Source organism: Engystomops pustulosus, chromosome 7, assembly GCF_040894005.1.
Source record: "Engystomops pustulosus chromosome 7, aEngPut4.maternal, whole genome shotgun sequence".
Taxonomy (NCBI): Eukaryota; Metazoa; Chordata; class Amphibia; order Anura; family Leptodactylidae; genus Engystomops; species Engystomops pustulosus.
Window position 1 is genome coordinate 75454676 of NC_092417.1, and position 10348 is coordinate 75465023.

The window sequence follows — 10348 nt, forward strand, 5'->3', positions numbered from 1 at the left end:
TAGTTCCCCCATTCCCCTAATAATCCTGGTTGCTCTCCTCTGCACCCGTTCCAGCTCTACTATATCCTTTTTATACACTGGTGCCCAAAACTGTACACAATATTCCATGTGTGGTCTGACCAGGGATTTGTATAAGGGCAGAACTATGTCTTTATCATGAGAATCTATTCCTCTCTTGATACATCCCATTATTTTATTTGCTTTAGCAGCAGCCGCCTGGCTCTGGTCACTAAAATTAAGTTTACCATCCACCAATACCCCCAAGTCCTTTTCAGCCTCAGTTTTACTAAGTAATTGACCGTTTAGAACATAATTATACTTTTTGTTTCCATGGCCCAAGTGCATAACTTTACATTTATCAACATTAAACCTCATCAACCATTTCTCTGCCCATCCCTCAAGCTTCCACAAATCCCTCTGTAATGCTAAACTATCGACCTCAGTATTTATTACTTTACACAGCTTAGTATCATCTGCAAATATTGAAACTTGACTGTGTAAACCCACTACAAGGTCATTAATAAAAATATTAAAAAGAAGTGGCCCCAATACTGACCCCTGTGGCACTCCACTGGTAACATCAACCCAATCGGAGAATGTGCCATTAATGACCACCCTCTGTTTTCTATCACTAAGCCAATTACTTACCCAGATACACAGATTTTCTCCTATTCCCAGCAGTCTCATTTTATATACCAACCTTTTATGTGGCACGGTGTCAAATGCCTTTGAAAAGTCCAGATATACAACATCCACAGCGTCCCCCAGATCCAGTCTTGAACTTACCTCCTCGTAGAAACCAATCAGATTAGTCTGACAGGACCGATCTCTCATAAACCCATGCTGACGCTGGGTTATAAGGTTGTGCATAGTGAGATACTCCAGGATAGCATCTCTAATAAACCCCTCAAATATTTTCCCCACCACAGCAGTTAGACTCACGGGTCTGTAGTTTCCAGGATCGCTATTTGATCCTTTTTTGTATATTGGCACCACATTTGCTATGCGCCATTCCTGTGGAACATAACCAGTCCTCAGTGAATCTTCACTGCTACTTCAGTGAAGATTCAGTGCTACTCAAAACATGGGGGCATGTTGGTCAAAATACACATTAAGAAGGCTTCTGGCTAGACCCATTTACTGACTGCTCACTTACAGCACAGGTGACCTGCCAAACCCAATTATTGACGGCTCACCTACAGGATGGGTAACTCACAGCCTGACCCTGAAGCACAATCTGGTCACTTGTGGCTGGACTCGCCTGCTGATGGCTCACATGCAGCACAGGTGACCCGCAGCATGACCTTTTTTTAAAAAAAAAAAAAGTTGCAAATTGGAACCTTTTCAATTCTGTCAGATTGCAATAAAATGATTGCAATCACAAATTCTTTGGTATTATTATCTTCATTTATTTTACTTGCAATGAAAAAAACACAAAAGAGAATGAAAAAAAACAAGTCAAATCATTGATCAATTTACACACCAAAAATGGGCCGGACAAAAGTATTGGCACCCTCAGCCTAATACTTGTTATTGTTAGCACAGCCTATAGACATAATAACTGCAAACAACTGCTTCCAGTAACCATCAATGAGTTTCTTTGAATGCTCTGCAGGAATTTTAGACCATTCTTCTATGGCAAACTGTTCCAGGTCCCTGAGATTTGAAGGCGCCTTCTTGAAACTGCCATTGTGAGATCTCTCCACAGGTGTTCTATGGGATTCAGGTCTGGGCTCATTGCTGGCCACTTCTCCAGTCTCCAGTGCTTTCTCTCAAACCATTTTCTAGTGCTTTTTGAAGTGTTTTGGGTCATTGTCCTGCTGGAAGACCCATGACCTCTGAGGGAGACCACACTGGGTCCTACATTATGCTGCAAAATTTGTTGGTAGTCTTCAGACTTCATAATGCCATGCACACGGTAGAGCATTCCAGTGCCAGGAAACTTCCGCCATGTTTGACTGTAGGAACCATGTTCTTTTCTTTGAAGGCCTTTTTTTTTCCCTGAAAACTCTGTTGATGCCTTTTCCCAAAAAGCTCTATTTTTGTCTCCTCTGACCAGAGACCATTCTCCCAAAATGTTTTAGGCTTTCTCAGGTAAGTTTTGGCAAACCCCAGCCTGGCTTTTTTTATGTTTCTGTGTAAGAAGTGGGGTCTTCCTGGGTATCCTACCTTATAGCCCCTTTTCATTCAGACGCTGATGGATAGTACGGGTTGACACTGTTGTATCCTCGGACTGCAGGGCAGCTTGAACTTGTTTGGAAGTTGGTCGAGGTTCTTTATCCTCCATCCGCACAATCTTGTGTTGAAATCTGTCGTCAATTTTTCTTTTCCGTCCACATCTAGGGAGGTGCCACAGTGCCATGGGCTTTACACTTCTTGATGACACTGCGCACAGTAGACATAGGAACATTCAGGTCTTTGGAGATGGACTTGTAGCCTTGGGATTGCTCAAGCCTCCTCACAATTTTGATTCTCAAGTCCTCTGACAGTTCTTTGGTCTTTCATTTCATGCTCAATGTGGTACACACAAGGATAAAGGACAGCGGTAGAGTAAACTTTAGTCCATTTCAACTGGCTGCAAAGTGTGAGTTAGTTATTGCCACCACCTGTTAGGTGCCACAGGTAAGTTACAGATGATGTTAATTACACAAATTAGAGAAGCATCATATGATTTTTTAAACAGTGTCATTACTTTTGTCCTCCTTTTTATGTTTGGTGTGGAATTTAGCTTTTTTACAATTCTTTTTGTGGTTTTCCATTGAAGACAAATTAAATGAAGGTAATAATAAAGTATTTCTGATTGAAAACATTTTTTGGAAAAAACTGAGTATTAACTGACAGAATTGCAGGGGTGCCAATACTTTTGGCCACCACTCTTCCTCCGACCAGCAGATAAGGCAAGAAAAGTCCCAAAACACAAAGCCAGACTTATGATACATGTGACCAAAGGCAGATCTTCATAGAGGCGGTATGGGTGGGAGCCGGGGCCTTTAGCTTGGAAGGGGCCCACTCCTGCCCTTACCCATCAGTCTTTAAAAAAAATAAATAAATTTGCTTACCTTCTGTCTTCTGCTCTTCCGTCCACGGCACATCACTATGACGCGGCTGTGTCACGGCCATGGGACGTAGTTTATGCGCCACTCGGTGCCTTGCACTAAGACGTCACACGGCCGTGACACCGCCGCGGGGTCGGGGAGAAGAAGCCTGAAGGTGAATATAGCTATTTTAAAAAATTTTTTGGAAGAGAACCCGGCTGTGGACATAACCGTAATGATGGAGGGAGCATCTGGAGCGGACATTTCAGTAAAGGGGTACCCTGCACAGTAAATCGGGATGCTACTGTGGACATTTCAGTAAAGGCAGGCTCTGCTGAAGGACATGCAGCTGCAGGATGCACAAAGGCTGGGCCAGCCAGAGGGTTTTCTAAATAGATGGGTTATAAGAGCACAATTGTGGTTCATCATTAATCCTATGCGCACCTGGACGCAATAGTACGTCCCAACGGGAAGATACTTCCCGCACGGGGATATGCTATGGCGTCCCACTTCTGGTACCGGCACAGAAACGGAGCCGGCACCAGAACCAGCGGCTGTCAGCTGTTTATTACAGCTGACGCTGCACTGTAACTCCACGATCGGAGCCGGCTCTTCCCCCTATGGAACGGATCCCCCGTGCCGCTTACTGGAGGATACGATCCAATTCTGGGCAGCCCCAAAGTCCAGCCAGTTCGGGTCTGACTGTAAACTGTCTGCGCATGCGTCTGCATGCTCAGACTGTTTACACTGCTCTACAATGAATAAGTATTGTAGAGCAATGTATTGGACTTAAACCAGCGATCAGTTTGTATAAGTAAAAAAAAAGTTAAAAAAGTAAAGTTTAAACATTAAAATACATTTAAAAAATACATAAAAATATAAGCACCTAAAATGTTACTTTCCTTGATAAACACTTGATAAAGTATAAAAAACAAAAATTCCCACACATTTGGTATTGCCACATCCATAACAATCTGTATAATAAAACAGAATTGTTGCTGGGCCTGAACGGTAAGCGCAGAAAAAAAACAGCAAAAAACGTCCCAAAAAATGTATAATTTCTAATTAACACCTTTAGAAAAATGCTCTAAAAAGGGATAAAAAAAAAGTTACACACTAAAATAAGACCACTAAAAAGAACAACTGTTCTCGCAAAAAAATAAGCCTTTAACCAGATTTGTCAGCCGAAAAATAAAAAAGTTATGCATGAAAAGATGCAAAAATGAATTTTTCTCCAAATTAGTTTTTATTTAGTAAAATTTAATAAAATACACAAACCCCCACATATTTGGTATCCCTGCATCCGGGACAATCTGCATAATAAAACAGAAGCAAATTGACCCCCGTAAAAAACAACCCCAAAAAAACGCTCCAAAAATAAAAGATAATTTTTAATTATTACCCTTTAAAAATGCTGTAAATGTTAAAAATGTTACGCAATCTAAAATAAGACCACCAAAAAGAAACAACGCTTCTCGCAAAAATAAGCCCATAACCAAAATTGTCAGCCGAAAAATGTATATGATGCTAAAATTAACAACATTTTCGACAAATTACTTTTTATTCAGTAAAAATAAAAAATCTATATAAATAAGCTATTTTCATAATTATGGCAACCCATAGAATAAAAATAATATACTGTTTTTATGGTATGGTGAACGGCCAAAAAAAATTTGATGATTTTCATTTCTTCCACCAACAAAGAGTTAATAAAATCTCACCAATTAGCTATAGATGCACCAAAATTATGTACAAGAAAAGTGCATCTCATGTGGCAAAAAAAATGAGCCTCTACAGGTCCACATTAAAAAAAGAAAAAAAATTATAGCCTGTACAATGTGACAATGCAGATCTGCTCTGGATGGGGCTCCTTCCCTTCTATGCCCGGCCGTGCGCCCATACAGCAGGAGACAACCACATATAGGGTATCGGTGCACTCGGGAGGAATTGGATATCAAACTTTGTGGAGTCTTTTTTTATTTAATCTATTGCAAATGTTTAATTTTTCACCCATAATGAGTGTATTATCAAAAAATATTTCAATTTTTAGACTGCACCTCCATTTTTTTTTACCCCTATAAACCACGTAAATGGTTAATAAACTTCTTAAAAGTGCTTTTTCATACATAGAGGGGTGTGGTTTCCATAATGGGGTAATTTACGAGTCTCGCGGTTATTTAGGCCTCTCACAGTCAATTAAAAGTTAAGCAGGTCCATCCAAATACAGGTTTTGGTGATTTTCCCAAATAAAAATGGCACCCAAATTCTGAGCCCCATAACATTCGAGTAAAATATGTGGAATCTTAAAAAACCATCCAACATAAAGCAGACATTTGGGAAATGTAAGTTATGAATTTATTTGGGTGCTATGACTATCTTCATCAAAAGTAGAGAATTTAGAACTTTGAAAAAAAAGAATTTATCCAAATTAGTTTTTCTTCATAACTAAACGCAAAAGATTTCATCCAAATGTTTAAAATAATTTGAAGTACAATATGTCACGAGAAAACAATCTCTAAATCCCCTGGATATCTTATAGTGTTCCAAACCTATAACCCCACTTCTAGTGGCACAGGGCAGATTTGAAAAATGGGGCCGCGTCCCAGAGGTCAAAATAGGCGGAGTCCCGGACGGGTTAAATTACTTTTATAAACAGTACAAGATTAAGGATAGAGTAGTACTTAAGTAGTAACATCCGGACACATGTTGGTTGGGATGCTAGTAGGGGGCCCTAGTAGTGTGAACAGCCCGTGGCACATGGGACACTTAATCCGCCACTGCATGTGACTCCCCAGCCACTGCTCATTTAGTTGCTACCCACCCCTTCTATCTTCTGAGTCTCTCATGCTCCACTCATCGATTCTTACTCCCATCCTCAATCATGGCTCTCCAACCCCCTCCCGCTTACGTCAGCAAGCAGTCCTTTTACTTGCGTGGTGAGCGCTAGCTTTCTGTCTATATGCATGCAGAGGTCCTAATGTGGCCTTCAGGAGGGGTTCTGACTGCTGGTGAGGCTGTAAAGGCCTGCCGGATGGTTGCAGAGATGATTACATGCGGCCAACTTGGCGAATGGCCGAATGTGGCCCTAACAGAGACTCCAACATCCTGGAGGCTAGTTAACGCAGGCCAGAGCTTGCAAAATGTATCCTGCAGGGCCGACACTCAGGCTTTTGTTAACACTGTGTTAATAGTTGCATTTAGTAAATGCGAATGATATCAATTTATTTATTTATTTTTATTCTTTTTCAAACATGAACATTAAAACAAAGCAGCAAACAATCCAATTACATTCGGCTCTATACACCTAGATAAGAGCCATAGGCCTCGGCAGAGTGCAAAGAGAGAGACATCTTGCATCATGAAGGGCTATAATATTATCTGTGAGTCTGCATAAAAACATTACATGCATAACAGTTGGTACAGCCACCGACAGGTGGCTATTTTTTTTTTTTGGGGGGGGGGGGGGGTGGTAGAGTCCAAGGGAAAAGCGTGGGGGGGGGGGGGGTGTACTTAGTGTGCTAACTCTGTCGACTTGTGGTTCCCAAGTGACCACCGCTGCAACCTTGTGCAGTGGACCTTTAGAGTTCTGAGCAATGGGTTTAGTGGAGTAGTTGGGTCTCTTAGCTTAGGTTCATCGCTATTTGCCCAGGGTCACAGTCCTTCTTCTCAAGCGGGGGTTGAAGTGGAGGTATAGGTGACCCAGAGTTAACAAATCTTCTGATATTGTTCACGTGTATGAGATTTCCTCCTCCAGACGCCATATCTGAGACACATTATTCTCCCACATTGAGATAGAAGGGGCAATCTTCCCCCGCCCAACAAATGTGTTGTCAAATCTGCTCCTGACAATTTGGTGCCCATATCTTTTCCACATCTCCAGCAAACTCCGGTTTGGTGCAGGCCCCAGTGAAACAAAGCCTCCATTTTCTTGTTCCATCTCTCCTAGAGCCTCACACAGGAGAAGTAAGTGCTTCAGTTACTGACAAAATTAGGCAGGAGCCTGAACCTCAACAATACCACCCTCATAAAGCACCCCATAAAGCTTGTCGAAAGCCTTCTCAGCACAGAAGTGGAGTCTTTTGGCAGAGTGTATGGCTCTAAGTACTTGCATAACATTATCCTTGCCCCCCTATCCTTTACAAACCCCGTCTGCTCTGCGGAAGTGATGTTGGGGAGTAACGGGACTGTCGCTGCATCATAAGTTTGGTATATATATTTAAAGGGGTATTCTCGCCTGGGCATTCACATTCAGTTTCACTAATCTTCCATTTATAAACATTTCTTCAATTGGATGTTATTAAAAAAAATGTTCCTGTGTGAAGATAATTTCTCATAAATGTAGCCATTCTGTCCCTTAGAAACGAGATAGCTTCCTCGGTTAGGCCCACGTCACACTCTGGCAGCGGTGGCCAGACATGCGCTATTGAGTCTTGTCTGACCTCCTGGACTCAGCAATCATTACCACAGGACGGCTGTGGGTCATGTAGTAAATCCCGGATATTTCATATACAAAAACAATTTGTTTCTTTGTGCAATCCCTCCAGCAGACGTGGCCGTATCCGGGAAGCCATCTCGTTTCTAAGGGACCACATGACTACATTTATGAGAAATTATCTTCACACAGGAACATTTTTTTTAATAACATCTAATTGAAGAAATGTTTATATATGGCAGATTTATCAAACTGAATGTGAATGCCAAGGCGAGAATACCCCTTTAACTAAAATTTTAAGAGTGAAATGGGTAGTTTGTTGCCATTTTGCTCCGGGCCTCTGCCCTCTTTATACAATACAGTGCTATACACTACTAGCATGTCTTTAGGCATAATAATGCCTAATAATAATAACGCATTGCATACAGCAGCGAGGTGCGGAAGGAGCAGAAAGCTGAGTTTTTTTATAATATATGAAGCCACCTGGTCTGGGGATCTTGCCACACGGGATCGAGGCTGTTACTTTCTCCAATTCATCTACCTTTACTGGCCAAGTCAGACTCTCTGCCACCACCTTCTGCAAGCTCGCTTTGTCTAAGAAACCTTGGATGTCTCGTAATCTGTCTCTCCTATCTTGGAACCCACGCAGGTCATAGAGCCCAGCATAATATTCCTTAACTCCTCTGGGTCCACCCGCTGACTGTTCCCGTGCTAGCCGCGGGAGCAGGACCTGGTCTCCAGGTGTCAGAGACACTAGGGAGAAGGGAGATGCAGTTCGTTACCGCTTCTCCCTTCTCCGCTCCTCACAGCATCACTCTGAAAGAACGTGATGCACGGAGGTGGAGAGTCGGCACGGCCGCCGGCTCCATAGACTCGGCTATCACATGACCGCCGGGTCTAAAGGGGTTAATTAGAGCTGCTGGGTCTAAGTAGAACCAGTCCAGCTCTGATTAGAATCCTCAGTCACAGGTGGTCATTTCACTATGGGCAGGGGCGTAACTATAGGGGGTGCAGAGGTTGCGGTCGCACCAGGGCCCAAGAGGTTTAGGGGGCCCTTATAGTGTCACTTTCCCATATGAGAAGACTATTGCTATAAACCATACATTATAGTCGGGAGCCTGGCACAGACTTTGCACTGGCGCCCATCAGCTTCTAGTTATATGTAGTGTATGTGCTTATGTCTGTGCAAAGTATATATGAAATATGTGTATTCTGAAGAATAACATGCGGTATGGGGCTGGCAGTGAGGGTTTAGGTATATGGGGGCCCCATTTCTAAGTTCGCACCGGGGCCTACTGGGGTCTTGTTACGCCACTAACTATGGGGCACATTTACTTACCCATCCTGACGCGTTCCCCGAAAGTGAATTGTCCGACCGGAATGCACTATGCATGTGTTGCTTCCCAGCTCAAGTCCGCCGAAGTTCACCTTCTTCTTCCTCGTGCATGTAAGTGCTTGGTCTTGCAACACAATTTTAAAGTAAACTGCACGCAGTCCGAATCAGATGGAAAGTTGGATGCCACACACCCCCCTCCCCCAGATTTCTGTTGCATGAAAGCCATCGCTGCCGCATCACAATCCCCAGTTATTAGAGGGGGAGTGCAAAACAAGAGGGGGAACTGCTGGAGGGCACTATACGATAGATAAGAGGGGGAGCGTAAAATAAGAGGGGGAACTATAAGATAGATAAGAGGGGGAGCGTAAAATAAGAGGGGGAACTGCTGGAGGGCACTATACGATAGATAAGAGGGGGAGCGTAAAATAAGAGGGGGAACTATAAGATAGATAAGAGGGGGAGCGTAAAATAAGAGGGGGAACTGCTGGAGGGCACTATACGATAGATAAGAGGGGGAGCGTAAAATAAGAGGAGGAACTATAAGATAGATAAGAGGGGGAGCGTAAAATAAGAGGGGGAACTGCTGGGGGCACTATAAGATAAATAAGAGGGGGAACTGCTGGGGGCACTATAAGATAGATAAGAGGGGGAGCTACTGGGGGCACTATAAGATAGATAAAAGGGGGAGCGTAAAATATGAGGGGTACTGCTGGGGGCACTATAAGATAAATAAGAGGGGGAACTGCTGGGGGCACTATAAGATAGATAAGAGGGGGAGCGTAAAATATGAGGGGGAACTGCTGGGGGCACTATAAGATAAATAAGAGGGGGAACTGCTGGGGGCACTATAAGATAGATAAGAGGGGGAGCGTAAAATATGAGGGGGAACTGCTGGGGGCATTATAAGATAAATAAGAGGGGTAACTGCTGGGGGCACTATTAGATAGATAAGAGGGGGAGCGTAAAATATGAGTGGGAAATGCTGGGGGCACAATAAGATAAATAAGAGGGGGAACTGCTGGGGGCGCTATAAGATAGATAAGAGGGGGAGCTACTGGGGGCACTATAAGATAGATAAGAGGGGGAGCGTAAAATAAGAGGGGGAACTGCTGGGGGCACTATAAGATAGATAAGAGGGGGAGCGTAAAATATGAGGGGGAACTGCTGGGGGCACTATAAGATAAATAAGAGGGGGAACTGCTGGGGGCACTATAAGATAGATAAGAGGGGGAGCGTAAAATATGAGGGGGAACTGCTGGGGGCACTATAAGATAAATAAGAGGGGTAACTGCTGGGGGCACTATAAGATAGATAAGAGGGGGAGCGTAAAATATGAGGGGGAAATGCTGGGGGCACAATAAGATAAATAAGAGGCGGAGCGCAAAATAAGAGGGGGAACTGCTGGGGGCACTATAAAATAGATAGGAGGGGGAGCTACTGGGGGCACTATAAGATAGATAAGAGGGGGAGCTACTGAGGTCTGGCAGGTACAATAAGTGTGTAAGCTAAGGGGGGCAGCTATAATACTGTATACTGGGAACTGGA